The sequence below is a fragment of the Rutidosis leptorrhynchoides genome, chromosome 1 (assembly GCF_046630445.1).
Source record: "Rutidosis leptorrhynchoides isolate AG116_Rl617_1_P2 chromosome 1, CSIRO_AGI_Rlap_v1, whole genome shotgun sequence".
NCBI lineage: Eukaryota > Viridiplantae > Streptophyta > Magnoliopsida > Asterales > Asteraceae > Rutidosis > Rutidosis leptorrhynchoides.
In genome coordinates this window covers 684,707,180-684,735,055 of record NC_092333.1, presented here as the reverse complement: position 1 = coordinate 684,735,055, position 27,876 = coordinate 684,707,180, and the positions used below count along the sequence as shown (strand labels likewise).

At 33.0% G+C, this 27,876-nt stretch overlaps 1 long non-coding RNA gene across 2 annotated transcripts; it reads left to right on the top strand.

Annotated features, from left to right (window-relative positions):
* Positions 1 to 786: 786 nt before the first annotated feature.
* Positions 787 to 20,376, top strand: LOC139886039 (uncharacterized). Of its 2 annotated transcripts, XR_011772238.1 has the most exons (8): positions 787 to 1,253; positions 1,369 to 1,476; positions 1,561 to 1,604; positions 1,739 to 1,829; positions 2,017 to 2,053; positions 2,346 to 2,777; positions 2,881 to 2,946; positions 20,137 to 20,376. It is a non-coding gene; the product is annotated as an uncharacterized lncRNA (long non-coding RNA). The 2 variants fall into 2 exon arrangements; XR_011772237.1 differs by having other exon boundaries at positions 2,017 to 2,777.
* The last annotated feature ends 7,500 nt before the right edge of the window (positions 20,377 to 27,876 follow it).

Below are 27,876 nucleotides of genomic sequence, written 5' to 3'. Positions count from 1 at the left end.
CCCATACATTTTTAACAGCACCATTAACATGATCAATACCAACATGAAATTTAACTTTCTCCCTTAATTTCAACAAAAACTTCCATCCCCAACTATCATTATAACTTGGATTAATATCCCAAAAGCTCACTCCTTTTAACTTTACCACATTAACCCACTTACTCCATAAGGAATCCTGTTTTGCAATCAACCTCCAAATCTGCTTTACAATAAGAGTTTCATTCCATTCTTTTAAAGGCCTTAACCCAAGCCCTCCTTGATCTTTTGGGATACATACATTCTTCCAAGCAACTTTTGCCTTACCTTTTGAACTGTCAGACTGAGCCTACAAGAATCCTTTTAATAACTTTTCAATTTCATTCACTGTACCATAAGGTAAGGTATACACATAAGCCCAATAGGTTTGCATAGCAGACAAGACAGATGCAACCAATTGCAGCCTTCCAGCATAAGAAAGCTTCTTTAATCTCCAGTTATTAACTTTAGTTCTAACTTTGTCCACCAAGCTCTTACAATCTTTAATACCCAACCTTTTTGCAAGAAGGGGAACTCCCAAGTACTTCATAGGTAAAATACCCACTTCAAATGGTAGAATCTGCACAATTTTACTTTGAGTAACAGGATTTACACTTCCAAAAAAGATGGTGCTTTTGCTCATATTTGGAAGCAGTCCTGATGATTTTTGTTTGCTGCACGTTGAAAGGGTATAATGGTCTTTTCCTGTCTTTCTATACTTTAGTCGTTTATAAGCTTTTTCCTGAGAGTCCGTTGATTTTTATGGAATGAATTTGTAAAATAATTACCTGCTCACTTCATAATAAAATCAGCCTGAAAATTAGCGGGCATGTTATTCCTCACTTCTTAATTCACATACTCGCTCATGTTATCTCTGTCACAAACCCTAAAATCCAGCAAGTAACAAGTTATCATATCCTCATTCTCTCCATCGACAACAACTAAAATTGGATTAAACCACAAATACAATAAATTGACATATAATTGAATCCGGTGAAAACGAAAATTGGCAGATAATCTTACAATCGAACCCCCTACTTGCTAGTATCGATTTTCACTTTCTGACGGAGATTTAAGGACTATTTGTGACGGTGATTGACGGATTATTCTGACGTTATTGCCGGACGATTGCGACAGGGGCGATTGCGACGGTATTGACGGATGATTGCGTCGGTATTGACGGACACTTGAGAGATGGTTATTGAAGAACGAGTGCGATGGAGTAAGCTATTCGTATGGTATGTAAATAACTGTTTATAATTCAATTTTTGCATCATGCTTTCACTTCGGTTGTTTTGTGGCTTATTTATTTCATTACATTTAGAGCTTAAATTTTATTATTTATTTGATTAGGTTCTGATTTATATCGGCATGTAATCTATGAATTTTCTGTTTTACTGACGAGGACGATAATTTGAATGACGGAGGTTATGATAATTTGGAGATTTTGCCGTGAAAAAGGTTAATGACTATTATCATCATCTTATATACATATATTTATATACCAAAGTACACCACAATTGCAGTATATATTGTATATTGCAGGTCTGCAGCATTATTAGGGTTTTGGTTACACTCCATCATTAAATGTAATTGCAATCTGTTATGGTTACTAGCTTTATCTTTATATATCATTGTTTAATTGTCAATATGTATATTCGATATCCTTATCTTTAAATCTACAAAATGTTAGTTCATGTATTGATTACCTGTTTGATAACAGTGAACATATTGGAAATATCAAAGGGCTGTCAGTAAAGCATTCGTGGATAAATCATAGGATCGCTGATGAGAATGCATCTACTCAAACCATTGTAAGATTTCCTTGCATATCAGTCCCCATCATATATCAATAGACGACAATAGTTGAACCTAAACATACTCTACTTGCATATCTGTCTCCATTTCTTTGTTTAGATATCTACTTATTTACATCCTCTTATGTTACTTTATAGGTATTATAGGTAATAGGTATAGGTATTGATGGTTGTAGCCTTGTAGGTGCTGGGTGAGGACCTCTTGTTAGAGCACGCTACAGGTATGCTTGTTTGATCCATTTACCCTTTTCAGATTTGAAACAAGTAAACAACCAATCCATTAACTAGTAAATGGCAAGTTAAAGACATAACCAGTCAAAAGATACGTCTAATAACCTATATGTAGTTACTGATGAGAATTTAATCGTAAAACTGCTGTTTATCACTCACTTGAAAAAGTTCAAGACACAAATGGTCAGTTTGAGATCACTTTTGTGCATAAGTTTCATGGGGGAGTCTTCTCTTGGAGGCATGTTATGAACGTGCTATCTCCACTATTTTGAGATTTTGCAGGTAAATGCAGCTGTGATGGGAAAATGGTGAAGGGACTTTGAGTTAAACTGAGTAAAGGAGATGCAATTCTCTATAGAGCATGATTTGTTCTTCTAGACCTCTCAATTAATTGATAAGTTTCTATAGTTTCAGGTTTACTCCAAAGGGAAATCTTCTGGTAATGCATAAATTTTTAATTCATCTAATGTAATTGAATAGGTTAAATACCCCACCACATTTGTCATCCTTTAGTGATAATGCTTAATGCTTAATGCTAATAATGGAATGAATGTCAAAAAGGAGAAAGTACAAATAAAGGAAGAACCACATGAAGATGAGAAGATTGGTCCTTTAGATCAAATCAAGAAAATATGTGGATTACTAAAGAACACCACCGCATTTACATGCTAATTGCTAGCTTAGGCTTATTTTCTTTGCCTAATGATCCTTCTGGTGCATACTAATTATTTTCTTGAAATTATTGGTTTATTACCCGTTTATGGTGTTTTTTCAATCAGCTTAACTTCGTGTTGTTTTTCATTACGTGGTTATGTAGGAAATGGAAGGGCCTCTATTCACTCTTGGCTTGTATCTTCTCAGTCTAGAGAGAAGGAAAATGAAGGTACCTTTTTTTGCTTGTGAACTTGTTAGATAATATTTTAGCTTATCATTTGATATGATTTGTTTATGGTTTATATAACCTCAAGGTTTTGCATCTGATGTTATATTGATGTGCTTGTTATCCTACATCCAATTTAATAAATGTTGTAATAAGATATATTATTTCAATTAGTTTTTTAGTCCACACACTAATAAGTTCTTTTATGCACCCTATTATACCACAAATTCGTTAACAATCACTACAAGAAACATTTGTGTGTTGACAAACTCTGTTAGAGCCTTAAGCTGCAGAGAATCATTTGTGGAACTTTATTAAATACAATGCTAAAAACTCTTACGAGCACTGACCTGTAGGTACCAAAATCTTGACATATAAGTTAGAACTCTTATGAAATACAAGTGCTTAATAGTTGCAAAATCTGTTTCATGACACAAACTCAATCATCCTTATTTGTTGGAAACTTAATGATGAATATTATAGAATATCAGTGATGTGCTGAAACAGTACCTTTATTTATGAACGGATTTGAGTTGTTTTGTTACACGAATTGATTTATTGTATATATGGTGTTTTAATGAATTCAGGTTGATTTCACACATATGTAGGCAACTAGTCCTATTCGTGTAGTTTAGTTTGTAGGTAAATTCGATTCGTTCCACAGGGAGATGGAGTGTTTAATGGTTTTTAATAATCTTTGAAGTCAAACTTATTTAAAGGGGGTTTTGGATTAGGAATTTATAATATAACAATAATGGAAAATAACTTAACTAATTTACTTCATAAATAAAATTACAAGATTACAAGATTACAATTATTAACTAAAAAGTGAATTAATGAAATTATACTAATTATGATGTAACAATTTTATTACTAAATGGTAATTAGTAAAATAATAACTTTTAATAAAACTATATGATTAGAATTTTGTTTTGAGCAATTATAATATAAATTTATTTAAATTAACTAAATGACATGTTTTAATGAAACTAATACAATTTAATAGGAATTATAATAATTAACTAATTATAAACTAATTACTAATTATAAAGTATTATTTTTAACACTGATTAGTAGGATTAAAACATGTATTAAATAATTTATAATAACTAATACAAATTATATATTAATTACTTAAGTATAATAATAAAATAATTAAAACCCTAGATTTTTAACCTAGTTCGTACAGTACCCGTATTATACTTACGCGTTTCGCGTAGTATAATACGCGTTTCGCGTATGGTTTAATATGTACGCGTATCGTGTAGAGATATACGCGATCCGCGTATGTTATAATCCAGGTGACAAAACAGTGACGAATAAACTGGAATATAATGTTGTGTAATATTTTTTTTTATTTTACTTTTAACTTTACTGAATAAATGAACGTAAATAATAATAATAATGATTTATAAAATAAAAGGGAGTGTTTACTTAAATGTGTCACCTCTAGGTCCATGGATTGTTTTAAGTTTAAGCTCGTATTAAAATGTTTAGTATAAAACTTATATTTTCCTTCCGAAAAAATAATAAGTTTTGACTAACTAAATTAAATCTAATTTTCATTGGATTATATTTAGATAGTTACTAGTCCTTAAGTATTTAAATTGAGACCAACCCAGTTTTGACCTTCGCCAAAACCCAAATCATAACGGTTTCCCTTTTTACAATTTCACTATCATATAATTATTGATATTACCCAAACCACCGAAGTTTATTTATAACTTAGTGTTAATAACTTATTCATAAATTCGTCTAGATCACTTTTTAGTGTTGAAGCTTAATTTATATAGCTAAAAATAACTTTCGTTATTTAAATCTAATAAATTAAGTGACAAGGGTTAAATACCTAATTATATAATAATGGTTCTTTTAACTAGGTTCAATGTTAAAAATACTTAAGTTACATTTTAACTTTTACAAATGATAACAATCCATTTCACTAGGGGCTCTACATCTAAGCAAACACTAAGGGTATTTAGCTACTCATTATACTAGGGTAAACATAAAAACATAAATATGCAAACATAATAATAACGATAATTTTAACAGGATATACTTACTAAAAATTCTTCACTTTCATTAACTTCAAACGGTAGAAAATTACAATAACAACACCCTTTCACGCGTACAATAACACCCTTAATCACGAACAATACACCCTTAATATTTGAAACTATCCTAATCTTGACTTGAGAATTAAATTGGTACAGAACTAAATTATACAGAGTACTTCAAAATACAAAGTAACTAGAGTAATAAATTTTGTATGTGTATAGTAATTCTTGTCTCCTTGATATGTGTACTAGTCCTCCGTATTTAACATGTTGATCCAGTAGTAGGTAAGCTTTAAACTGGCTTTCCTTGCTGTAGCACTTGAAAAAGAAGTAATTTTTAATCACAAAAGCCACCGTCCCATTTCTGATTCATGATTAAAGTTGGCCTAACATTACGCGTTTCGCGTAGGAGTACACGTATCGCGTAGGTGTAAAATACTACGCGTTTCGCGTAGCTTTACACGTTTCGCGTAGGAGTAATCGACAGTTTTCTTTGTTTTTATTTTATGTTTTGTTCTCTTTTGATTCCGCGTTGACGTTTATCGATTTGGAACTTTTCATTTGAACTTTTATTCTTTGCTCATCTTGAACTTGTATTCGGGTAATGTTATCTCGACATATATTTGGTTTAAATCCATCGTTTATCGTCTTTTCTTCAAACTTCGAGCTCGTATTATCTTTTGTCGTTTTCTCGTGATTTATACATTTGAATGTCTTAGTAAACAGTAAAAACCTATGAAATATAAATGATATTGCGTCGAATAATATGTATGTTTAAAGCAATATCAAAATACCCCACACTTGAACGTTGCTTGTCCTCTAGCAATTACATCTTCTAAATAGAATCGGAACATTACATATTTTTCCTTATCGATCATTAAATCACACAACACACGCTACACGAAATGAAACACACGCTATAAGGAATAAGTTGGAAACACTACACAATTTTTATTGAATCACACGCACACCACACGAAACGAAATTCTGACAACAGAAACAAAGTTGAAACTCGTGATTAAGGTTTAAAAATTTGGATCCTTAGGGAAAATTGGACCTTGTGAAAACGTTTTATGATTTTATAAAATGTCATGCTAGTTTTTACACTAGACACGTTTTCCGGTTTTAACCTCAAATTCCGGTTGAGGGTAACTGAAAACCAAAGTCTCAGTCGGCGATTAGCAAGCTATCCGCCCCCATAATTGAAGTATCATGGAACTTGAAACCGAATGTCCTAAAAATGGTTTTACACAATATAATTCATAAAATAGCACAAGTTTTAGAGTAAAATTATATCGTGTCCAAATATCATCGGTGAACCATGAGTTTGCACACCTCAATTTGTTATGGCATATGTATGTTGACCGCGGTCAAACATAGATGCGGTTGATCTTTACGGAGATCATCCATCTGGGGATTAGATTCATTAGTCTTAAAAGCTAATTTGCAATGTGCCCCCCCATTGTACGAGACAGATCCATCTCATGGTTAGGATAAGTCTGACCACCAAAAACCCTGTTTGATGCTGAGGTGAGGTGGATTTCCAGCCGATGATAGAGATGACTTTTCAAGATTTTTCGTCAACCTACAGCTGTTCTGGACTACATCTTCTAACATAAGTTAACAAGTGTGTCATTTTGGAAGACTTTACTTCCTTAACGAGATATTCAGGTTTATATATTCCAAAGCGATGATATCTGCAATACTTCATAGAAACATGTGATAAATAGTTCTAAACATATAGAGTTTATAAATTCTGTTATACTTGGTTTTCTTTTATATATTTCAATCAGATAAACTTATGTATTTTTAATGTATGGAGACAATAATTTCGGTTTTTGACACCTAATCTTTAATTGCTCGTAATTACCTTAAAAATTGATTAGTTATATTTGTTTAAAAAATGTAAAATTTTTCATAAAAACCACCAAGTAATAAGTTCTCGAGAATTTATATATTCCCTACCCCACACTTAAGATTATGTAATGCCCTCATTACATAAAATCAGATTAAAATGTATAAATTTGAGAGGACAAAAAGTGTACAGTATATAAAACTTCCTTTGTTAAGTAATTGGATATTGTAAAATGCTTATCGTATGAACATATCCAATCCGTTTTATCACAATAAAACTTTCGTGTTTCGCTATGTCGAATCTCATCATCATAAGTACCTGTCAACAAATATGTCAATCACAAACGAGATGGGGTTGTACTTTAGTAGTACAAAAATTTTACCCCACACTAGAGTTTTTGTAAAGATAATTAAAGATAAGAATAAATTAACACACCATAAAAATCATTTTATACAAACAAATACAAAATAAATAATTCTAAAAATGAAAAGAAAAACTAGAAAAATGACCACGCAGGGCCTCCCTGATCTTCCTGTTCTCGCTCCTGTTGCTGCCGTTGTTCGTTTAGGCGTTGTTCCTCGTAAAAACGCCTATAGGCTTCCTGACTCGCGGCAAGGGCAGCGTTGGGATCATAAGGTGGAGGTAGAGGGTCACCGTGTTCTTGCCACTGGGGGTATGATGGAAAAGCTGAGGGAGCGTATTGTTGTGGGTTAGCTGCGTATAAATAAGCCTGATGATGCGCCCACTCTAACTGTGCTCCCTGGCCCCTCTGATCGTAGCGGATGTTTTCTAACATAGTATCCTGGGCCAGTTGGGTATGCCTAATATCCCCTATTTGCCTAGACAAACTAGTGTACTGTTCTTCTGATCTCCGTCCCCAATTATCATACGAGTTCCTTAAATCTAAACTCAATGAATTAAACGAATTTTGTAGCATATCGAAATCAGAAACACCTACGTTAGACGTACTAGCCTCATCTGGCTGTCTTCGTCTCCTCCTAGTTTCCCTAGCGGGTTCCTCATCCTCCTCCATAGGAGCGTGAGCGACTACTTCTTGCCGTCTCAAACTAATTACCCCACCCCTCACTTGTATGGCCTTAGCCGTCCTATACACGTCCAATCCTAAAGTTCTAACAGCTTGATTTACCGGTTGGATTGGAGGTTCTGATTCACTCGGGTCGAGTCCGAACCAGCTTCCTAGACACGTGATATAGTGACCCCCTGACATGTCACTCGTCCCTCGAGCACCCTTACCAACATGGGCCAAAAAGTAAGCAACTCCATAGGGTATACTAATAAATGTATCCCTATCTCTGATCGCATCTAAGTACCAAAGGTCAATATAATTAATTTTATCTGTATTAGTAAATGACCTTTGGTTTATTGTGTTCGCTATAAACTTATGAATTATTCTGAAGCGAACATCAGTGATCTTTAGATAAGATTCCTGGCCTGGCTCATATGTATTTCTATTAGTGAAAGATCGCCAGACTATACCAGAATCATAGTTACCTGTATATCTAGCCCCTGTAAAAATATATTCCCTAAAACCGGGAGCTATCATCTCGTCTACGGTGTAAATCCCTAATGCGGTAGTCACGTCACTTAGGGACATTGCTCTATCTACCCCACCCAGCCTAAATTGTAGAAAATTAATATCATCGATATTTTTTGGGTGTAAACTTATTCTAACGGTAGAGTAGAATTCTAAACACCATTCTCTGTATACAGGGCTATTTAAACTAAACAATCTCTCAAAATCATTAAAAACCAAAGTCATTCCAAATTCATTTGTAAAACTTTGGTTTAAAATTCCCTTTATTTGCAAATCTAAATTGACTGGTGGTCCTAAAGGAGCCCAGTCCACAACGTATACTGGAGAGATGTTTCTAGTGACCAGAGAAAGTAAGTCCTTAACCTTTTGTAATCGGTTAGGTACATCATCAGGAAATCTCAGGTTTGGGTGTAGATTCTGTAGTTGTTGTTCCATTTCTGGGGTTACTTGTTCTTCCCCTTGCTGTTGGTTAACAGCTCTCATTCTGAATAATCCCTGCATAACATTTTAAAACAAGAGAACCGTCCCAATTGGGTATGTTAATGTTAGCAACGAATTTATTCTTGACATACAAGCTTGTTTCAACACCACATGAATCAATATCTTAACAACAAATAAAAACAAACAAAAATAAATCAAAAATTCCTAATCAAAAATTAAGTTTCAAAAACAAAAATGTGAATCACAAATGGAAATACGCAATGAGCTAAGTATATATAATCCAATTCAATCACATTGTGTATAATCCAGCTTCTAATCATCATCACAATTTATACTCGATTCATGATAATTACAAAAATTTATCAAATTTAGACGAAAATAAAAATCACACAATCAATCAATCAAATTTAAATTCAAAGCTTCTACTACTATCAAAACATCTAAAAACATCTAATTAGACTCAAAATAACACAATTTAATAGCAATTCTTCAATTTCCCCAATTTACATAAACACTAATTTTTCAATAATCCATTTAAACATCAAATTCTTATGCTAATCGGGTTTAACATCACACTAACAATATAGATATAGCATTAATCAAACAAAATTCAACAATATCATGCATTAATTCGGATTAAGACTAAACCAATAAATAATGAAAAATTTGAAAAGCAAGTGGTAAAAAACGGGTTTAGGACCCTTACCAATCTCGGCATGTTGAAAGATAGATGAATTGAAGGAGATTGATAGTGTTAATTTAGTGTTTGGGTGTGATTTTGGTGATTTTTGTGCTTCTCCTTCGTCCTCTCAGTAAGCAAAAACAATAATGATGTGTGAAGGAGAGAAAGAAATCGACTGATTATCTGGACCTATTTTTGAACCTACGCGTTTCGCGTAGTCTTACGCGTTTCGCGTGGATGTTGATTATACGCGTTTCGTGTGGATATCCCCACGATTCGCGTAAGTTTTCTGTCCCCTTTTTTTTTTTTTTTTTTTTCCAACTTTATAAGTACTTAAAACTTTAAAATTTCTTTTATAAATTAATATGTGTTGCTACGGAAATTTCGGTTGTTATACCTAGTCTTAATCCGTTTATAAATTTTAAAAATTAATTTATAAAATTTAATAATTTAAAAGTTAAATTTTTTTAAAATTTTATGAAAATAAAAATAAAAACAAAATCATTCTTATTTATTTATTTAAATTTTTTATTATATATATATATATATATATATATATATATATATATATATATATATATATATATATATATATATATATATATATATATATATATATTTTTTCTCAACTTTATAAGTACTTAAAATTTCAAAATATCAATTTTAAATTCATATTTGATGTAACGGAAATTTCGGTTGTTACACCTAGTTTTTATCCGTTTATAAATTTTCAATTTCAATTTATAATTTAATACTTCAAAAGTTAACGTTTTAATATTTTTCAAAAACAACTTGAAAATAAAACACTCCAATTTTTTTTAATTTTTTTTTTTAAAAAAAAATTTTATAAAAGAAAATTAATATTTAGAATTAAAAACAAGTACATGAAAAATAAAAATTAAATGAATTTAAAATACACACTATATTTTTTTTATATATATATATACTTTTAAACCAACTAATTTTCAAACTTAAAACTTTGTTTCCTATCAACTAGGTAGAGACAATCTCGGTTGTTACACCTATCATTACCCACTACAAAGGTTTATAAGTTATATATTTTTACAGTTATTGATAAAAAAGTATAATTTTAGTAGTTTTGATTTTTCTTCTGTTTTTGGTGGTTTACCATATAAAAGATATATTATGAATCCAATAATAAATTTCGTGCAATTTGAAGAACGACAATTCAGTTATTACACTTAGCATTATCGTTTTCAATGAAAACAGGTTAAACTCAAGGTTTATCAATTTTAAACGGTAGACCCTTTTTAATAACATCACAGCAAACAAATACAAACTAAAACACACCAAAACATAAACACACAAAAATTCAAAAATACAAAAATGCACAAAAATACAAAAAATGCACAAAAACACAATTGGCGAGAAAAAGACTTAGATTGTGAAACCGCGTTGACTCGCCTCGTAGTGTAGTCGCATCATTTCGCCCCCCATGGCTTCGTAGGCGTAACCTCGTTGGTTTAAGAGGTTTTCCTTTGAACATTTAAAAGGTCCTTCTCGGCATAAGGTTACGTACTCGAAATTAGAGTCTGTCTGGTTCTTTGGACAATTTCCATAATGAGCTGGTTTTCCGCATTTTACACATTTGCCCAAATGACGCGCTCGACGTTTCTTAGCTGATTTTGATTTTCCTTTGGCATAATTTTTCTCGTTAAGTTCTTGCCTTATTTCTTTACTCGCCTGATCGCATCTTCTCTTTATATCTAACACCACATCTCTCGGTAAAATTTTATCGCACATTAAAAAGAAGTGGTTGTAGACATATTGATTGCGCATCTTGAAAATAAACAATAAATAAAAACGAAAAGAAGAAAATAAAAAGGTAGAATGGAGGGAGAAGACTAGTTCTTTAGGGTTTGCTAGGGAAAGACCAATCTAACCCCACTCTTAAAGATAAAAATAAAAATCGAGAATGGAGTTTAAAACCTTAAAGTTACCCTGAATTTACTTGTCCTTAGGGTAGAATGTGATCTCGTCTCTTTCCATAGTATTGATTCCTTCAAAGTATAATTTGAGTCGATGACCGTTCACTTTGAAAGTTCCACCGTCTTTGCTATATAATTCTGCATATCCAGATGGAAAAACCTGTTTTATTATATATGGCCCAGTCCATCGGGATCTAAGTTTACCAGGTGAAAACTTGAAACGTGATTGGAATACTAATACTTTATCCCCTTGTTCAAATTCTTTCTTTTTTAATCGTGCATCGTGCCATTTTTTAGTTTTATCTTTGTATGTTTTAGAATTTTCATATGCTTGTAATCTTAATTCATCTAGTTCGTGAAGTTGTAAGAAACGATTTTCTCCGGCTTGCACAAGGTCAGTATTACACACTCTCAGAGCCCAATATGCCTTGTGTTCAACTTCTACAGGTAGATGACATGCTTTACCATATACAAGTCTAAAGGGTGTGGTACCGATTGGTGTTTTATACGCAGTCCTAAAAGCCCACAACGCGTCGTCTAACTTGCGTTGCCAAATCTTAGGGTTGTTATTAACCGTTTTCCCAAGTATGCGTTTCAAGGCACGATTCGTGTTCTCCACTTGACCACTTGTTTGCGGGTGGTACGGAGTAGAGAAACGATGAGTTACGCCATACTTCTTCAACACCTTTTCAAGAAGGTTGTTGGCAAAATGTGTTCCTAGGTCGGATATGAGCGCCTTTGGGATTCCAAATCGTGAGAAGAGATTTTTCAAGAAGTTCACCACCACCCTAGCATCATTTGTAGGCAAAGCTTTTGCTTCAGCCCACTTGGATACATAGTCAACGGCTACTAGGATGTACTTGCACTTATGGGAACTTGAAAATGGTCCCATGAAATCGATTCCCCAAATATCAAAGATTTCACAAACTTGGATGCCGGTTTGAGGCATCTCATCCTTTTTTGTGATATTACCCGTTCGTTGGCATGCATTACAAGTCCGAACGAAATTATGGGCATCTTTAAAGATCTTGGGCCAATAAAAGCCCGAGTCAAGGATTTTTCTTGCAGTGTGGTTTGGTCCGAAATGACCGCCGGTGGGCCCTTGATGGCAATGCTCAAGAATTTGTTGAGCCTCTTGTCCGTACACACAACGGCGAATTATTTGATCTGCACCAACACGAAATAGGTCGGGGTGTTCCCAGAAATAGGATTTCAAATCCGCAAAGAATTTCTTCTTTTGTTGGTAAGAAAGTCCTTTTTGAAGAATGCCTGAAGCAAGATAGTTTGCAAAATGAGCAAACCATGGGATTTCAGATTCCTTGTCAACCCTCATTAGAGATTCGTCTGGAAATGTGTCCTTGATGATTGTATCATCGAGTTTATCTAATTCAGGGTTTTCAAGTCGGGATAAATGGTCGGCAGCTAGATTCTCGGCTCCTTTCTTGTCACGTATCTCAATGTCAAATTCTTGAAGTAAAAGAACCCAACGTATGAGACGATGCTTTGCATCTAGTTTCGAGAATAAGTACCTAAGTGCCGAATGGTCCATGTAAACAATGGTCTTGGACAACACCAAATATGACCGAAATTTATCAAACGCATAAACAACCGCTAGGAGCTCCTTTTCCGTGGTGGTATAATTAATTTGAGCCCCCGTTAGCGTTTTGCTTGCATAATAAATTGGAAGAAAATGATTATCGGGTCGTTGTCCTAAGACAGCACCTAAGGCATAGTCGCTTGCGTCACACATTAGCTCAAATGGCATACTCCAATCCGGAGATACGATAATGGGAGCTTGTGTGAGTTTTGACTTTAGAATCGAGAATGCATTTTCGCAATTAGAATCAAAGTCAAATGGAGCATCCTTTTCAAGAAGCTTGGTCAATGGGCGGGCGATTTTAGAAAAATCTTTGATAAATCGCCTATAGAATCCCGCGTGACCAAGAAAGCTTCTAATGGCCTTAACATTCGACGGTTTAGGTAGCTTAGATATAACTTCAATTTTAGCTTTATCTACCTCTATTCCCGCACGAGATATTTTGTGACCAAGTACAATGCCCTCCTTTACCATGAAGTGGCATTTTTCCCAATTTAGGACCAAATTTGCTTTCTCACATCGGATAAGCATACGTTCAAGGTTAAAAAGACACGATTCAAAGGAATCTCCAAACACGGAAAAGTCATCCATGAAGACTTCCATACAATCCTCTACCATATCATCGAAAATTGCCATCATGCACCTTTGAAAGGTTCCGGGTGCATTGCATAAACCAAACGGCATGCGGCGATAGGCAAAGGTACCAAAAGGACAAGTGAATGTGGTCTTTTCTTGGTCGTTGGGATCAATTGGAATTTGGAAGTAACCGGAGAAACCATCTAGAAAGCAATAATATTCTTTCCCCGCTAATCGTTCAATCATTTGATCAATAAAAGGTAACGAAAAATGATCCTTTCTTGTGGCATCATTGAGACGTCTGTAATCAATACAGACTCTCCAGCCGGTAACCGTTCTAGTTGGAACGAGTTCGTCCTTTTCATTTAGAATAACGGTTGTACACCCTTTTTGGGTACTACTTGTACTGGACTAACCCAAGGACTATCGGAGATGGGATAGATTAACCCGGCGTCAAGAAGATTGACTACCTCCTTTTTAACAACCTCTTTCATGTTGGGATTTAGCCTGCGTTGTCTTTGTACTACTGGTTTGAAGTCATTCTCAAGGAGAATTTTATGTGTACAATAAGACGGGTTTATCCCTGGAATGTGGGTTGTTTTCCAGGCTATAGCCTTTTTATGGGTTTTTAAAACAGAGATTAACCTATCCTTCTCGTTACCGGAAAGATGTGAAGCAATAATTACCGGTAATTGAGATGTACTTTCGAGATAAGCATACTCCAAGTGTTTGGGTAGCTCTTTAAGCTCTAGTACGGGTGGTTCTTCCAAGGAATTCTTTATACGGAATCTATCTTCATTCTTGATTTCCTCAAACGATTCCTCTTCCTTGGGAATTTCTTCTTTGATGGTCTCGACATCCGTGACCACCTTCATCAACTCATCAAAATCTTTATCAATATTGAAGTATTCATTCTCACTTACCGGGGCTAACCCCGGGATATCAATTTCCAGTAGCTCCTGCAATTCATTCTCGACACAAAGATCTATAACATCAATTTGAAAACAAGAGTCATCGGTGGAAGTGGGTCTTTTCATGGCTTTGTCAATGTGACAAATTATTCTCTCGTTTCCCACACCTAGACTCAATTGTTCTTTTTGGACATTAATGATAGCATCTGCAGTGTTAAGGAAAGGACGTCCTAAAATGATAGGAACTTTTGTGTCCTCTTGCATTTCTAGAATAACAAAGTCGACGGGAAAGATAAGTGAGCCAACTTTTACAAGAATATCCTCGGCTATACCTATGGGAGTATCAAATGATTGGTTTGCTAATCGAATACCCATCCGGGTTGGTTTTAAGTCTCCTAAGTCAAGTTTTAAATATAACGAGTAAGGCATTAGGTTAACACTTGCACCTAGGTCGGCTAGTGCATCGTACACTACCGAATCACCCATCATACATGGAATGATAAAACTACCCGGGTCTCCCAATTTTGGAGGTACATTTTGTTTCTTCAAGATGGCCGAACACTCCTCATGGAGGAATGTGGCAGAAACGTCGTGGTATTTACCCTTCGAAGATATGAGATCTTTCAAAAACTTCCCGTAATTGGGCATATCCCTAAGAACCTCCGCGAGTGGCATGTTAATGCTAATTTGCTTGATCATGTCCGCAAATTTCTGATATCGACTCGCGAGTCTATCTTTCTTCAATGCTTTTGGGTATGGAATAGGTTCCTTATACACCTTTACTGGTGGTTCTTCACTTTTCTTCGATATGACCTCTGGTGGATCATCTTTTTTTTGTTCGTTGTCAACTTGCTCATTTTTATCAACCGGTACTTGTAAAATAGAAGGAGATAAAGGAACTTCCGGGGACTTTAGAGTCTCCGGGTTAATAGTTAAACCACTTCTAGTAGTTATAGCATTTACATGCTCATTTCTTGTTTGGTTGTTGTTGGGATTCACTTGAGTATTTGAGGGGAGAGTACCTGGTGGTCTCTCTGATAGTAACTGTGAGATCCTTCCAACATCTCTTTCTAAATTCTGAATTGTGGCTTGTTGATTTCGAATTTGCTGAGTTTGGAGCTCTGCATTTTGCTCGTGCTTAACCATAAAATCTCTCAAGAGATCTTCTAAACCGGATTTCTTCTCGGGTTGTGGTTGTATGAGTGCTTGTGGTTGTGGTTGATTGTGTTGGAAATTATTTTGATAAATTCGTTGAGGTTGATTTCGGTTATTTAAGTGATTGTAACATGGTGGTGCATTTCTTTGATTTTGATTTGGGAAATTCCGGTTATTTTGGTAACCTGGATTTCCTCCTTGATAGTTATTATTATTTGAACCTGAAGGTCCTCCTATTTGATAGCTATTTATAGGAGGATATTTTCGGTTGTTTGCTTCTATTGCTGGAAAATCATTGAAATTCATTTCACCTTTTCGCAAGTAACCTAAGAAATTTGCTTGCTCTTCCATTGTACTTTGATCACAATCTCTAGTAAGATGGGGACCTTGGCACAGTTCACACCCTACTCTGATAGCGTGCATTTCTTTGGTTACCTTCTCAATTTGCCTTGCTTGATTTGCTATTTGGACTTTTAAAGAAGCAATTTCATCATTACTTTCGATACTAGCAACCTTTGATGATCTAGAGAATTCCATCTCTTGATGCCAATTATGGGAATGGGCTGCTATATCGGCAATGATTGTGTGAGCGTCTTCAGGTGTTTTCTTCATGATCGAACCTCCGGCTGCAACATCTATATCTTTTCTAGTTGCCACATTGACTCCTTTATAGAATATTTGGACCTTTTGGAATGTATTCAACCCGTGTTGAGGACATACCCTAAGCATTTTGTTGAATCGGGTCCAAGCTTCATAAAGAGTTTCATTAGGCTTTTGCATAAAGTGGTTTATATCACTTTGCAATTTTGCTGCTTTTGAAGCAGGAAAGAATTCTGACAAAAACTTATCCATCATATCATTCCAGTCTTCAATATAACCTTCTGGTAATGAGTCTAGCCAATCTCTTGCATCATCCTTTAAGGACCATGGAAAGATTTTTAAACATGCAACTTCATCGGTGACATCTTTGATTTTGAAAAGCTTGCAAATGCTTACAAACTTACGAAGATGCTAGTTAGCATCCTCATTTGGGGCTCCACCGAATTGACATGTATTAGTCACCATGTGGAGAAATTGACCCTTTATTTCAAAACCGTCAGTCATAGTGGGTTGAATAATTGCGTGGTCTTGACCTGTTCTTGTTGCCTTCATTAATGCTTCCATCGTTTGATTTGTAGCCGCCATCTCTTCTTCTTCTTTAATAAATGGCTCTATGATTGGTTGGATAACTGGTTCAGAGTCAGATTCTAAGGAAAGTGATTGTAAATTCTCAGCAAGAGATTTTACTTCTTGAGCTCTTAAGCGTTCGTGGAATTCCCTTTCGGGTTCAGGATATGAAGGAGTTAATTCAGTGTTGGAGGAACGTAAGTTCATGCATTAATTTCTATTATGAGATCATAACACCAAAAGCTTTTCTAGTGTTACTTACTTGTTTCTTTTTTAGTGTTTTTCTGTGTTTTAAAATTACTAGTACTTCCTGCTTCTTTTTGTTGTTTTTATCCTTTATTAATTCTTTGCGGTTCCGGATTAAGTTTAACGAGTTTAGGATTTTCTGAACGGATCATACAATTGGGAAATTGTACAAAGAACTAAAGGATTTATTCATAAACTTTGAACTTTCTTGGAAATGAATTTCCTCGAGAGGATCGAATAACATAAAAACAATGATAAAAACCCTTAAACAAACAGATTTTCCTTCTGATTTTGCCCACGTTTCGAATAGCCAAAAGATGCAGCAGAGGGGCAGGATCCTTCTATTGACCAATAAAATTGGTGATCCAACAACCCGGTCCACGTACAAATCCAACTACTACTACGAATCAGAAAAATTATCTATTTATTTAACTGCCAACTCCCCGGCAGCGACGCCAAAAAGTTGATGTGCTGAAACAGTACCTTTATTTATGAACGGATTTGAGTTGTTTTGTTACACGAATTGATTTATTGTATATATGGTGTTTTAATGAATTCAGGTTGATTTCACGCATATATAGGCAACTAGTCCTATTCGTGTAGTTTAGTTTGTAGGTAAATCCGATTCGTTCCACAGGGAGATGGAGTGTTTAATGGTTTTTAATAATCTTTGAAGTCAAACTTATTTTAAGGGAGTTTTGAATTAGGAATTTATAATATAACAATAATGGAAAATAACTTAACTAATTTACTTCATAAATAAAATTACAAGATTACAAGATTACAATTATTAACTAAAAAGTGAATTAAATGAAATTATACTAATTATGATGTAACAATTTTATTACTAAATGGTAATTAGTAAAATAATAACTTTTAATAAAACTATATGATTAGAATTTTGTTTTGAGCAATTATAATATAAATTTATTTAAATTAACTAAATGACATGTTTTAATGAAACTAATACAATTTAATAGGAATTATAATAATTAACTAATTATAAACTAATTACTAATTATAAAGTATTATTTTTAACACTGATTAGTAGGATTAAAACATGTATTAAATAATTTATAATAACTAATACAAATTATATATTAATTACTTAAGTATAATAATAAAATAATTAAAACCCTAGATTTTTAACCTAGTTCGTACAGTACCCGTATTATACTTACGCGTTTCGCGTAGTATAATACGCGTTTCGAGTATGGTTTAATATGTACGCGTATCGTGTAGAGATATACGCGATCCGCGTATGTTATAATCCAGGTGACAAAACAGTGACGAATAAACTGGAATATAATGTTGTGTAATATTTTTTTTTATTTTACTTTTAACTTTACTGAATAAATGAACGTAAATAATAATAATAATGATTTATAAAATAAAAGGGAGTGTTTACTTAAATGTGTCACCTCTAGGTCCATGGATTGTTTTAAGTTTAAGCTCGTATTAAAATGTTTAGTATAAAACTTATATTTTCCTTTCGAAAAAATAATAAGTTTTGACTAACTAAATTAAATCTAATTTTCATTGGATTATATTTAGATAGTTACTAGTCCTTAAGTATTTAAATTGAGACCAACCCAGTTTTGACCTTCGCCAAAACCCAAATCATAACGGTTTCCCTTTTTACAATTTCACTATCATATAATTATTGATATTACCGAAACCACCGAAGTTTATTTATAACTTAGTGTTAATAACTTATTCATAAATTCGTCTAGATCACTTTTTAGTGTTGAAGCTTAATTTATATAGCTAAAAATAACTTTCGTTATTTAAATCTAATAAATTAAGTGACAAGGGTTAAATACCTAATTATATAATAATGGTTCTTTTAACTAGGCTCAATGTTAAAAATACTTAAGTTACATTTTAACTTTTATAAATGATAACAATCCATTTCACTAGGGGCTCTACATCTAAGCAAACACTAAGGGTATTTAGCTACTCATTATACTAGGGTAAACATAAAAACATAAATATGCAAACATAATAATAACGATAATTTTAACAGGATATACTTACTAAAAATTCTTCACTTTCATTAACTTCAAACGGTAGAAAATTACAATAACAACACCCTTTCACGCGTACAATAACACCCTTAATCACGAACAATACACCCTTAATATTTGAAACTATCCTAATCTTGACTTGAGAATTAAATTGGTACAGAACTAAATTATACAGAGTACTTCAAAATACAAAGTAACTAGAGTAATAAATTTTGTATGTGTATAGTAATTCTTGTCTCCTTGATATGTGTACTAGTCCTCCGTATTTAACATGTTGATCCAGTAGTAGGTAAGCTTTAAACTGGCTTTCCTTGCCGTAGCACTTGAAAAAGAAGTAATTTTTAATCACAAAAGCCACCGTCCCATTTCTGATTCATGATTAAAGTTGGCCTAACATTACGCGTTTCGCGTAGGAGTACACGTATCGCGTAGGTGTAAAATACTACGCGTTTCGCGTAGCTTTACACGTTTCGCGTAGGAGTAATCGACAGTTTTCTTTGTTTTTATTTTATGTTTTGTTCTCTTTTGATCCCGCGTTGACGTTTATCGATTTGGAACTTTTCATTTGAACTTTTATTCTTTGCTCATCTTGAACTTGTATTCGGGTAATGTTATCTCGACATATATTTGGTTTAAATCCATCGTTTATCGTCTTTTCTTCAAACTTCGAGCTCGTATTATCTTTTGTCGTTTTCTCGTGATTTATACATTTGAATGTCTTAGTAAACAGTAAAAACCTATGAAATATAAATGATATTGCGTCGAATAATATGTATGTTTAAAGCAATATCAATCAGTTCAGTCCCTTGCTTTAGATTTCCAGTATATCATGTTATTAATATTAATAAAATTTTGCACTATAGATTATGTATGATTTCTGCATGGTTAATACTGTCATATAGTTGAACTAGGTAAACATTTCGTGTGATTGTTGTTTTCGTGGTTCTCTTTTAACATATGGTTTTATGTTTGTAGATACCAACAACACGTCCAAAATCACCCAAAGCTTGGCACGAACAAAAGAGTTGGTGCGACTAAAGATTTGACCAAGCACAAAATTAAACTTGTTTCTTTATATTTGTAGCTATAGATTTTAGGATTATGTTGAGAGTTTATTGGTGTATGCATTGTTGTTAGATAGAAAGCATGGAAGATTAGAAATTATCATATTGTTGGTACATTTTAGAAATGAGATATTTTTGTTTGATATATAAGTTGAGCTATAATTAAATGCAAAAACAATTATTGCATAATTTGAGAATTTATATCATATTGTGCCACTAAGAAGGATTAACAATTGTTACCATATTTTGGACACTAATAAAAAAATAGTTACCACTTTTTGGTCTCTAAATTGTGACCACTTTTTAGTCATTAACAAGAAAAATGTGACCACTTTTTGGTCACAAATGGTAAGTGAGAGTGACCATTTTTTTTCGTCACTGATATTAGTGACCATAATCAATTGGTCAGTATAGTGACCAAGTTAGTATTTTGGTCACTAATTAAAATTTGTGACGGACCTATAGTGACGAAGAGTGACCAACTAATTTTGGTCACTAATTTGATTTAGTGACCATTTTTGTTTAGTTAGTGACTAAAAAGCTCTCGTCACTAAACCCCTTTTTTCTTGTAGGGGATTTTTATGGCAAAACTTAGTCTTAGTCTATACTATAAAGGCAGCTGTCGTCTATAATGCAGTTTTGTAAACAAACATAGAACAACATCAACAATCGATCCAGGGTTGATGATATATTCATCATAATTTTTTTATGAGATTCACTAAATTTGTACACTAAGGTCGTGTTTGGGTGAAACGAGCTTATAGCTGAAACTGGTAGCTGGAGTTGTAGCTTATAGCTGGAGCTAATTTTTTAAGCTTGAATCTGAATCTTATTACTTTTCATAAGTGTTTGATAAAGTAGTTGGAGTTGGAGCTTATACATGTAAATTGACTAAAAAGGATAACGTAATATATGTTAAATAATTATTTAAACGGTAGTTATGTAATTTAACATATCATAAGCTATGAGCTTATTTTTTATGCTTGATAGGAGGAGCTTCTTTTTTAAACTCTACTTTTTCGAAAGTTATCAAACAAAGTTTAAAAATCACAAGCTCTTAAAAACCATAAGCTTTACTTTTTTAAGCTCCTAAAAATAGGTCATCCAAACACACCAAAGAGTTTATACATCAACATATTTCAAGAAACGGTCAAAAAAATATGAAAAAATATATGGTGAATATCATTAATGGCCTTTAAACATATTCCAATACACCATATTACTATTCCTAGTTAATAGCTTATAAATTATAATGGGTGAGTTTGTTAAAACTTAAAACTAAATGATAGTTGAAACTATAAATTTATAATTGTGGGTGATACTGAAGCCTTATATTTCTAAGTTAAAAGTTGAAACCTAAAGTTTATAAGGGTCAGACACTTAGATAAACTAACTCTAGCTTAAATACGTAAAATTCTATGAGAAAGTAAATGATAGGAATAATAATGTAATTTTATCTTTTATAAGCTCATAATTAATTTTAAAAGCTAATTTGATTAGTTAATTTTTCCACAACTTATTTTTGCTATAAACTCTTAAATTTGACAAAAGGTATAGATCGGCAAGAACACTCAAATCCTATATTTCATTCTAAAAACTTACCTCGTAAAAGTTGGATGTCAGTGAATTCTTAAATTTTTGTTTACCAAACAGCGTTAAAAGTTAAATCTTATAGAAAAAATAAGTTTTAGTTCTCATAATCCAATAATATGTATAAGCACAAACCTTGTGTTGTATTTGTAGCTCAAGTGGTAGTGACCTGACACTCTTTGTTAGATGTCAAGAGTTCGACTCTCAGGGACTACAACAATGCACACAAGGTCTGGAGTTTCGCTTTATACATTTATAATTACATTTCACGTACCGACGGTTGGTACAAATCTTTTATTAAATGAAAAGTAAAAAAGTACATGTATACTCTACCAAAGTATATATATAAAAAAAAAAAAACTATTGAAATAAATTTCATGTAAAAAAAGAAAGTTTGCTTATATTCAATTTTTGTTGTAATTATTATGTAACATTCTAAAAAGTTCAGGGTCTGAAATATGAGTTCATAAACAAACTACTTGACGTTTTTATATTAACTTGATTTGGTTAAATTTCTTTAACGTAACATTATTATTTTAAGCAAACTTGAGTTAAAGGTATTTTAATGTAAGAGAAAAAGAAAAATAATAGTCCCACAAAAATACACTAAATAGTACAAGTAGTAACAAGGTAATTAAGAAACCCCTAGAACATATAGATATTGGCTACGTATAGAGGAATTAATTTGTTATCACTTAATTTTTACGGGTATCATTTAATAAATGATAATGACATTATTAAAAGTTATGGTTGTAGTTAAAAACTTATCTTGGTGACAGTATTAAAAAATGAAAATGACAGTAATAGAATATTTTAAAATGATAAGGTAATAGAATATTTATGGTTGAATTTAGAAACATCTCTTTTTATTATTTATTATTATTATTATTAATAAATGATATTTTATACTTATTGTCTATACTTAATATTTAATATATTTTTTTTTCAAAGACAAAGTTGTTAATGCGGAACTGAATTTTTTTTAGAAAAAGTATGGATCAAATGTTTGAAGGTTTAAACTTATCAGGACCTTAGACCTTTTGTTTTGTTTCTCCTTTCCTCAGATCGCTTATTTGCTTTGTGTTTATTGTGGGTTAGGTGCTTTTTATGCGTTTTTGTATGTTGGGCGTTTTCTAGTGCAAAATTTGTAATGGGCATCATTTTCACGTATGCGTAGATCGGCAGATAGCTAGAGGTTGTTTCTTGTCAGGTCTTAATTAATGTCCGGGTTCGTTTTATGGTGTTTGATGTATGTGTTTGTCGGTGTAGAGCTCTTGTTTATGGTTTGTTTTGTAACTGGTGGGTTTTCCATCATCTAAATGTTTAGCCTATTTTAATATATTTATTTATTTATCGCCAATAAAAAAGTAAACACGCATGATTGTGGTGCTGTTGTTTCGAGTGCTTAGGCCTCGAAGACGGTAAATAATGGTCTTGTTGCGACACATTTAAGAATAATGTCCGTATCCATGAGGACCTTAGGCTTTCGGTTAATGACTCAAACGATGTAGCTCTTGTTTGCAAATCTCACAAGAAGAATAAGTTAGTCAAGTTTAAGGATACCGACAGATTATGAGGCGGTTAAGAAGATGGCTTCAATGGTGTAACATCCCGCATTTTTCCGTTAAATTATTTTAACGCCCGTCTTTTTTTTCTAGATAATATCTTTCGTTATCTAAATTCGTACCTTTCGTTGACTAACGTTCTAAATATTTCCGTTATTTGGTTATAACATCTCCCGGTTACTCTAGCGTTTTTAAAATATTCGTTTGGTTAATTCACACACCCGCTTTGAAACTTGAGAGACCGAAGTTGCCAAGTGGGCAAACTAGTTGACTAGGTCAACTAGTCAACCCACTCTTTCCACCACTCTGTGACGATCGCTCTAAATCCATATGGACGAACACGTCATTCATTGATTTCATTGCGAGGTATTTGACCTCTATATGATACGTTTTGTAAACATTGCATTCTTTTGAAAAGGCACACCATAAATGAATATTTAAATCAAAGGTTTTCGACATCTAATGATTTTTACATATAGACAATCACCATAAATAATAGTTTACAACAGTATTTTCGTTGACAATGCAGTCAAAATATGATACATGGTGATGATTTGGTGAATGCAACGTCTCCTTGAAAAATATGTCATGTAAGACTCCATGCACATAGCTTGCTTAACATCTAAGCAAACAGCGGAAGACTTCTAGGGAACCTGAGAATAAACATGCTAACAAGTGTCAACACAAAGGTTGGTGAGTTCATAGTTTTAGTGTTTCGCATAATCTGTATATAAAGGTGGATCACAAGATTTCAGTTGTTTCATCCGAAACGTTTATCAAAATATTCTACGAAATTGAGCACCCTGGTAACTAAACTTAACGTATATATAATTTATACCCTTTGTATAATCATCTTAATAATACACACAAACCAACGTGTACGCTTCTCAAATAGCATACGTCCATTAAAAGGCTAGTGCTCTAGCTCAGACGGGGATATCAAGCCCTATGGATCCATATACTACTACCCGCGCCCACCAGTTCTTATAACTGGTAGTTACTAGTTACCAAAGCTAAGGGATTTTCGGTTCAAACTCGGTGTAGAATTTAGTATGTACTTGTATCCATTGCGTTTAAAATAAAGTGCATGTATTTTCAGCCCAAAAATATAGATTTAAAAGGGATCTTATGAAACTCACGCATATAAATATTGTATATCGGTTAATAAAGGATTTGCATGTATTCTCAGCCCAAAAATGTAGAGAGTAAAAGGGATCATATGAAACTCACTGTTTAATATTGATATACAATATTGTAGGAAAGCACGTAGACACATCGGAGATGATAAACACGAGGTTTGATTCACAAAAATACCCCCGAACATTACCCATAATTTTCTTGGCAATAACCCATAATTTTCTTAGCTCTAGCTCGCTTGGAAACCATTTTGAAAGTGACAAGCTCATAACCTCTTCGTAGTATTTTATGTATAATACTAATTAATAATAATAATAAGATTATTAATAATATTAATCTTAATAATAATAATAATAATAATAATAATAATAATAATAATAATAATAATAATAATAATAATAAAATAAATACGGAGCAATATGTATGTGTGTGTGTTAATGTGTCGAGCAAAATGCCATTTTATAGCATCAGGCCAGACTTTTGCCTCCATGCGATCGCATGGATTTATAGGCTTGTGGCCATGCGATCGCATGGCCTCAGATTCCAGCTCACAAATTTTTGTTTTCTTGTTTGTCGACATAATATTAAATTAATATAAATATAATATATATAATTTATATAATTAATTATATATTATATTAAATTCACGTGCATAGTTGACTTGTAATTTTTGTTCCGATAAGTCGTACGTCATCACTCGACTTATGTCCCGGTTCCGGTTTTTCGAATGTCCTTTCGTACCTTTAGAACACTTGCATTTTACGTTTCGTGTCACGTACCTTTGTCAAAATATAGCCTTAAATTATTCATAAACTATACCACTCATAGTATAACTTAAACTTTCAAATGTTTTGGTCATTTACTTCTATAAATCATCGTCTCGCTATTTGTTAATATATATATAATATATACATTTTCATTTTGAAATAGTGTTTTACTGTAGCAATTCACTGTAGCAAATAGTGATTTTCGAAAACACTGTAGCATTTTGAGTAATGTGGCAATTTGAAAACACTGTAGCAAATTAGTGTTTAACTGGTTCATCTTAAACGCTTTAGTTAACTTATCTAAATATCAATTGAATCAATATTCGAATGTTACTATCGTTTATTATATATATTTATATATCTTTTTAATATACATAAATCAGTTTTTAAATACACATTGGAAGTTATTTATAAATAAATTTTAATAATAAATATTTCAACTTATCATATACATTCAAATATATTTAAACCAATAAGTTTAATGTACGGTATCAAACAATTAATACATTGTTACCTTTTCATGTTATAGTATATATGTATCTATTTACATATAATTGTTCGCGAATCTTCGAAAACAACCGAAGGGTATTTAAATATATAAAAGTAATTCAAAAATTTTGAGATTCAGTTTTACAGACTTTTCTTATCGTGTCGGAAATGTTAATCATACAAAGATTAAGTTTAAATTTAGTCGAAATTTCTGGGTCATCACACACTCATTCCATTTTCACCTCCTCATCTCTTTCTCTACTTCCATTTTTGAACTCAAACACCCAAATCATTCATTCATCATCCATTTCGAATCTAGGAAGCTTGCTACAAAACAAATTACATATTCGTGAACCTCTCTTCATCCTCTACAATTTGATACCAATTTCATCTCGTTTGGGTAACTTTTCTAAAACTTTAGATTTCATATTCTTAGTGTTTTTTACTTGAAATGGTGTTAATTATGGTCTATGGCTCAAGTCTAACATGAATATGTGTTTAGTTTGCTCGATTTGTTGTTTTGAGTAACTAGCATGAACACTTGAAATGGGTGTGCTTAATCTTTGAATTTTGGATGATTAGATGTTGTTTTAATGTTAAAGTTCATGTATTAAATGTGTTACTAGCATCATTAGCTTCAATTTGATGTGTAGGTTGATTTGAAAAACATCACTAACATGATTATTGATTTTGTGATTCTTGGTTAGGGTTTGATAGCTTTTAAAATGAACTTTTGATGCATTGAATGCTTGTTAATGTTGTTAGTAAGTGTTTAGTTGCAATGTATGTTCAATTACCTTCGAAACGACATATTATATGCGTGTAGTAAGTTCCCGAATCATGAAATGCGTTTTACGAACTAGAAACTCTAATGATGAACTTTTAACGAGCATTCAACTTGGATTTGATTATTGTAAATGATGTTTTTGGATTATGAAAGGTGTTTAGTTGTATTCCTCTTTAAATTACCTTTCCAACGATATAAGATACGTGTTGTAAGTGTTTTCGGTTCATAAAATGTGTTTGAATGAAGTTTGATTCGAGACTTGAACATTTGAAACAGACCAGGCACCAGACCACGCTCATTGTCGCGGCGCGGCCACCATATGTCGCGGCGCGACATTTGCCTTGTTCAGGGGCTGATCAACTTTGCACTTTTTCGTTTAATTCCAACTATGCTACGCACCTCCGATTAACATATAACTTGTTCTAACATGCTTATATATGATTTATTAGCTCAGAAAAATAGTCCGAGACCCGACCCGAACGTGTTGACTTTTTCGTTGACTTTGACCAAAGTTTGACTTTTAGTCAAACTTAACCAAATACTTATGCGATCGTTCTAACGTGCTTTTATACTTGATTCTTGCATGAAACTTGACAACGTGATTCACATGCTATACTAATCAAGTCGAAACGAGCCATAGGACTAATTGAGCACATTTCGCCCGACCTTGTGTCGTAACCGATTAATTGATACAGCTTACTTGTTTAGGTCAAGGCTAAGCAACTTTCATGCACACGTTTACTTTGTGAAGTACATTTATACTCGTGCACTTGAGGTGAGATCATAGCCCCATCTTTCGACAACTTTTATACTTTTAAATCATGGGATGAGAAACATATACAGTTTTATACTACATACTTTATACTTTGAACACAAATACGAAAACAAACATTCCACAACGAGTTAGAACAAAAAGTCTCAATTCAATTATCATTAGTTACACTTGTAGGGTGTAAGCGAGAGCTTATATTATGTGATCACATGGGCTTGACGAGCCTCATTCGAACGGTTCGCTACCGTTAGCGGATGAAATATATTTTCGGGTTTAGTGTATGTTCTAACACTATGTAACAGGGTACAAAACAGTTAAGTCTTGATAATTGGGTGCTTGCGATCATACTTTTGGAATGCAAATGATTCAGATAATCAACGTTATGAAAATACAAAATCTTGTGGTTCAAAAACATACGTTTACAAATACACCTATGATTTCACCAACGTTTTTCGTTGACAGTTTTCTATATGTTTCTCAGGTTCATGAATGGCTAATTGACACATGCTTCCGCGTACACTCATACTTGCTTGAGGTCAAGTAT